Source organism: Globicephala melas, chromosome 3, assembly GCF_963455315.2.
Source record: "Globicephala melas chromosome 3, mGloMel1.2, whole genome shotgun sequence".
Lineage (NCBI taxonomy): Eukaryota > Metazoa > Chordata > Mammalia > Artiodactyla > Delphinidae > Globicephala > Globicephala melas.
Window position 1 is genome coordinate 158,731,444 of NC_083316.1, and position 6,860 is coordinate 158,738,303.

Sequence of the window (6,860 nt, forward strand, 5' to 3'; positions counted from 1 at the left end):
GCCCCTCCTGGGGTGCTCCCTCAGCTGGGTGGCTGTGCCTCAGAGCGAGTCCCCATAACATGTGCCGTCTGCACCCGCCCACCTGACCTGGGGGCTGTCTGCACCCACCCACCTGACCTGGGGGCTGTCTACACCATCTACATCACCCAGGGCCATAAACCTTCAGGCAGAGTGCCATGCATCTGTCCTGGGAGGAGTTGAGAGTGCCAACTGAGGCCCTTCTCAGAGTCAGACACCCCCAGGCACCCGTGTGTGTGGGGTCGGCACCTTTGTCTGTCCCTTGGGCTTCAACCTGGCCTCGATCATTCATTCTTGGAGTCTCCCGACAGGTGAGAGAGCAGGAACCTGCCTCAGATGGCACGCCAGTTCTGAGATCTGATGGAGGAGAAAATCGAGAGCCAGACAATTCAGGCCCACGTGGGCATCCTGGCTGGCTCTGCCTTCTGGGCAAACAGACTGGAAATAAAAGTGCCACAGTGAGCGCTCTGGCTCTGCCAGTCAGGCTGTTTCTGTCCTGGGGAAGATGCCAGCTCAGTGCCAGGAATGTTCTGGACACGCCCTGGGCCAGGAGAGAACTGAAGAGCCACTAGGCCACCAGCATCTCCAAGCACCCTCTGCTCTGTGGGTGGACTCACCTGACTCTGCAGGAGACTGGGTCAATAGCGGGCAGGGCCTGAGATGGCCACTGGGCCAACAGTACCGCTGACCCACTTGCAGGGGGCCAGGGACAGACCCACCCCCCGGATGAGGTAGGTAGGTGTAGACAGCTCCCAGGTGATGTGGGCAAGTGTAGACAGCCCCCCAGGTGAGGTGGACAGGGGTAGATAATCCCCCAGGTGTGGTGGGCAGGTGTAGATAGCTCCCAGGTGAGGTGACTACTTCTTCCCCTTCTCCCCTTCCCTCATCGAGTACTATGGAAACCACCCACAAGGCCAGTGAACCACATGCTCAAAGGTGGACCAGGCTGGCCCAGCCCTCAGCAATACACAATATTTAGGAAGATCAATTCTAACAGGTGAGTTCCAGAACCTCTGACAGCAAGACTCACATCCCAGGGCATCAGTGGGGACCGAAACCTGGGATATAAAGCCAGCCCCAAGCCCATGGTCCGTAGAGGACAACTCTTCCCACGGCGCACGTGGGTGGCCTCCCAGGTGTGACACAGGGACCAGGCAGCCCGGGAGCAAGACAGACCAGCTCCCAAGGCAGCTGCTTTGCAGGAGGAGACAGTTCACAGCTCCTTCGTGCAAACCTTCCAAGGCTCCCTCATCATCCTGGCTCCCCAAGCCCATGCCCCGCCCCCGCCCCCCCCCCACCCCGCACTCGGCCTCCTGCTGCTCTGTGAGCTAGAAGGGCTCATGCCTACCTCCCCCAGCTCATCCCTCCTCACCTGCCACATCTCCTATGGGCTTCAGCTCTGGGGACAGGCCTCACCCCTCTCCTACCTCTATATGGAGATATAATTCACTTCCTAGACAGTTCACCCAAATGGATAGCTACATGTAAAGAATAAAATGAGAACATTATCTAACACCACACACACAAAAAAACTCAAAGTGGATTAAAGACCTAAATGTAAGACCTGATACTATAAAACTCCTAGAGGAAAACATAGGCAGAACACTCTTTGACATAAATCACGGCAATATGTCTCTGGATCTTTCTCCTAGAATAATGGAAATAAAAATAAGCAAATGGGACTAATTAAACGTGAAAGATTTGCAAGGCAAAGGAAACTATAAACAAGACCAAAAAAAAAAAAAAAAGACAAAAAGACAATCTAGAGAATGGGAAAAAATATTTGCAAATGATGCAACCAAACAAGAAATTAATCTCCAAAACATACAAACAGCTCATACAGCTCAATATCAAAAAAACAAACAACCCAATCAAAAAATGAGCAGAAAGGGCTTTCCTGGTGGCACAGTGGTTAAGAATCCGCCTGCCAATGCAGGGGACACGGGTTCGAGCCCTGGTCCGGGAAGATCCCACATGCCGTGGATCAACTAAGCCAGTGTGCCACAACTACTGAGCCTGCGCTCTAGACCCCGCGAGGCACAGCTACTGAGCCCACGTGCCACAACTACTGAAGCCCGTGCACCTAGAGCCCATGCTCCACAACAAGAGAATCCACTGCAATGAGGAGCCCATGCACCACAACGAAGAATAACCCCCACTTGCCACAACTAAAGAAAGCCCACGTGTAGCAACGAAGACTCAATGCAGCCAAAAATAAAAGAAATAAATAAATGAAAATAATTTTTTAAACATATGGGCAGAAAATCTAAATAGAATTTTCTCCAAAGAAGACATACAGATGGCCAGTAGGCACATGAAAAGATGTGCTAATTATTAGAGAAATGCAAATCAAAACTACAATGAGGTATCACCTTACATAGGTCAGAGTGACCATCATCAAAAAGTCTACAGATAATATATGCTGGAGAGGGTGTGGAGAAAAAGGAACCCCCCTACACTGTTGGTGGGAATGTAAATTGGTGCAGCCACTATGGAGAACAGTATGGTGGTTCCTTAAAAAAACAAAAATAGAGCTACCGCATGATCATGCAATCCCACTCCTGGCATATATCCGGGGAAAACCATAATTCGAAAAGATACATGCACCCCAATGTTCACTGCAGCACTATTTACAATAGCCAAGACATGGAAGCAACTTAAACGTCCATCGACAGATGAATGGATAAAGAAGATGTGGTATATTTATACAGTGGAATATTACTCAGTCATGAAAAAGAATGAGATAATGCCATTTGCAGCAACATGGATGGATCTAGAGATTATCATACTAAGTGAAATAAGCGAGACAGAGAAAGACAAATATATGATATCGCTTATATGTGGAATCTAAAAAAAAATGATACAAGTGAACTCATATACAAAACAAATAGATCCACAGACATAGAAAACAAACTTACAGGTACCAAAGGGGAAAGGGGAGGAGGGATAAATTAGGAGTTTGGGATTAACATATGCACACTACTGTATATAAAATAACCAACAAGGACCTACTGTATAGCACAGAGAACTATACTCAGTATTTTGTAATAACCTGTAAGGGAAAAGAATCTGAAAAAAGAAAAGATATATATGTATGTATAACTGAATCACTTTGCTGTACACCTGAAACTAACATGACCTTCTAAATCAACTAAACTTGAATAAAAATAAATAAATAAAATTTTTTAAAAATAAGAAAGTTAACCCATTTAAACTGTACAATTCAACAGTTTTTAGTATTTTACAGAGTTGTACAACCATCACCATAACCTATTCTAGGACATTTCCATCACCCCAAAAGGGAGACACCCGTCCCCATTAGCAGTCACTCTCTAATCCCCCTGCAGCTCCTGGCAACCACTAATCTGCCGTCTCTATACATTTGCCTGCTTTGAAGATTTCATGTAAACCGAATCATACAACGTGTGGACTTTGGGGCCTGGCTTAGCTCACTCAGCATGATGTTTCCCAGGTTCCTTCCTGAGGCACCCTTCACAGCTTATCAAAGTTGGTGGAGAAAACCAACCATGGTTCTGCTGAGGACTGGAAAGGGCCCCACAAAGTCCCTGATGTGAAAGAGACCGTCAACAACAATAATAGCATCAATAATAATAATAGTTGGCCTTTATGATTGTGGTTCATCATACACCACGTACTGGGTATGAATCACGTCATTTTTCTTTTTGCCTTTTTCTCATAACCACCTCGAGTACGGATGACTGTTGTCTGCAGTCCTCACGTGAGGAGGCTGCATCCGGGAGACGGTGGCTGTCCCAGAATCTCACCGCCCTCCTCTCTCCCTCGCCCACGTTCCCCAGCCAGGTGCTTCCCTCCTGCACCCTGCTCTGGGCACTCAGTCTGGAAGGCTGTTCCCAGCAGCCTTTGCGTGGCCCATTCCTTCCTTGGGGGGTGGAGCCCTGCAGCCTCCTGCACCTACAAGGGTTCCCTGGGATGGCAGCCTGGAGACTAGGCACCAGGCAGAGAACTTGGCCCCAACTTAAATGTTCGCATTGAAAAAAAAAAAAAAAGATCAACAAGGAGCTGTTTTTCAGTCAGATGTATTGAACAAATCCCTGAGCATCTTAAAAAAAAATTTTAGCATCCTCTGCTGGTATTAGTGCATGGACTAAACTCTGCATTGCATATCGTAGTTTGATCAACTCTGCTGATCATTTACTATACCAGAATAGTGTTGGGCTGGCCAAAAAGTCCGTTCGGGTTTTGACGTTATGGGAAACCCCGAACGAACTTTTTGGCCAACCCAATAGAACTGAGTTCCCAACTTAAATCTACACTATTTCCATTAAGATACAAGTCTCGAAGAGAAAAATCTCTTATTTACCGTTAATCCACAAATGATTTGTTTCATAGGATTGAGATTAATTTGCTGTTAGGAAAATTTTGTCAGTAAAAAAGTAAGTGCTGTTAGAATTGAAGGAGAAAAAGAGCTTGACCCCTGTAAGTGAGTTGAAAGGTATCCCCTGGCAAAAAATTATATCCTTAGTCCTACTTCTTGCCCTGGAACTTGTGAATGTGCTCTCAATTGGAAATAGGGTCTTTGGGTCTCCAGCTGTCAAAGGAGACGCAGGGAGACAGGAGATGCAAAGACATTGCATGGGACGGGGGTTAAAAAGGGTTACAGGAAAGAGCTCACAAAGAGCGGGATGCACCCCAAATCACGTTTCCCCTGTGAGACTAGATTACAGGTAGTGATTAGATCACAGGCAGTTAGAAAGTATAGCTCATAAATGTTTGTCTGTTCGAGGGTCATCATGTAATTTCACAAGTCATTTTGCATAAAATATCTTCAGAATTCTTCAAGACATGTCTTGTTCTGCTTCATAATTGCAGAATAATTGCAAATTGCTTTGGCTCAGCCATTGCCTGGGCCCGCCTTGCAACTCCGCAGATCTGCCCCCCTCCCTGTTTGTCCCTGACACCAAATCTGTGCACGTTGATCCCAACGGCCTCGTGTTCCCGGGCCCCTCAAGACAGCTCAGGGAGGCTGATGCAGACACCGCCGTGTGACTGCACAAATCGCTGGCCCGTGGCCAGGTCAGCTCTGGCCCCGAAGGCCAGGAGCTTCTAGCTCTCCGCGGGGCAAGTGTGTTGCCAGCAGGAAAATCTTTGTTTGGTTTGTAAGTTGAGCCAGCCCACTGTGGAAGTGATGGAAGGGATAATAAAGATGGAAACCCTTGTGGTCACGGTGTGGTCAAGACTCTGAACTTGGCTTTGATGGGCAACGTCGCGGGCATGGCCCTAGAGGGCTCTGCAGAGAGTTGACGGACATGACCCTCGACCCTTTCGCTTTCTGAAATCATCAGACATCTGCTGAGTGAGCTGTTTGGGAACTGGTCCCAGGCCAGGGTCGTGGAGGGAGCGGAGTGTGGGATGCGGGGCAGATAATCTCAAGGGCGCTTTTCATCAGGAACACACATGCGTCATTTTTAATCAATCAAAGAAAAGAGACCAAATGCAGTTAATGAAGGCTCGCATACCATGCTGTGATGAAACTTCCAGAAGTTGGATGGGCAACTTTGTAAAACCTTGGAGACAGCTTAAATGTCCATCAGAAGGGAGAATGGCTAAGTAAATAAGGTTACTTCCCCACAATGAGATATCAGGGAGTTGATAAAAAGAGCAAAGGAGAGCTACGTATGCTGACACAGAAAGATATATGACATATTGTTCAACGAAAGAACAATCTGCAAAACAGTCTGTATTCCTACAGCTGCTGTAACAAATTACCACCAGCCTGGTGGCTTAAAACAACATACACTTATTCTCTTACAGTTCTGGAGGCCAGCAGTCTGAAACCAGTGTCCTCAGGCTAAGTTAAGGTGTCAGCAGGGCTAGTTCCTTCTGGAAGCTCAAAGGGAGAATCTTTTTTTAAAATATTTATTTGGCTGCGCCAGGTCTTAGTTGCGGCACGTGGGATCTTTGTTGCTGTGTGTGGGATCTTCGTTGCGGCATGCAGGATTTTTTTTTTTTTTTTTTTTTTTTTTTTTTTTTTTTTTGGTAGTTGGGGTCTTCAGTTGCGGCATGTGGGATCTAGTTCCCTGACCGGGGATCGAACACTGGCCCCCAGCATTGGGAGCGCGGAGTCAGCCCCTGGACCACCAGGGAAGTCCCTCAAGGGGAGAATCTTTGCCCTTGACTTTCCAGGCACCTTAGGCTGCCTGAGTTCCTTGTCGAGTGACCCTTTCCGGGATGGCACCCACCTCTTGCTTCTGTTGCCACATCTCCTATTTCTGTGTGAGACTGCCTTCTGCTCTGCCTCCCTCTCATAAAGACACTTGCTTGTGACTACATTTAGGACACGCCTGCAAATGCAGAATAATCTCACTATCGTCTCAAGATCTTTAACATAATCCCATCTGCAAAGTCCTTTTTGTCATGACCATGATATTTACAGGTTTTGAGGTTAAGGACACAAATATCTTTGGGAGGGGGGGAGGACATTATTCAGCCTACCACATTCATCCTTGAGGGTGGCTGAAATTGTGTCTAGTTCTACTGACGTATCACAATTTATTATGTGTCATAACATAGTGTATCGGTCAGGGAACAAGGTGGGAAACAGAAGCCACTTGAGATCTTTTAACAGAAAGGGGTTTAATACAGGAAATTCACAACAACTCAACTCTGTCACTGGAGAATGAAAGCAGCCACAGACGATATGTAAATGAATGAGCATGGCCTTGTGCCAATAAAACTTTATTTATAAAAACAGGCTGCAGGCTGGATTTGGCCTGGGGGCCGTAGTTTGCCAACTCTGGGTGATACCACGCCAAACAATGAAAACAAATGGCATAGCCCTCACTTTTCTGCTCCAAACCCCC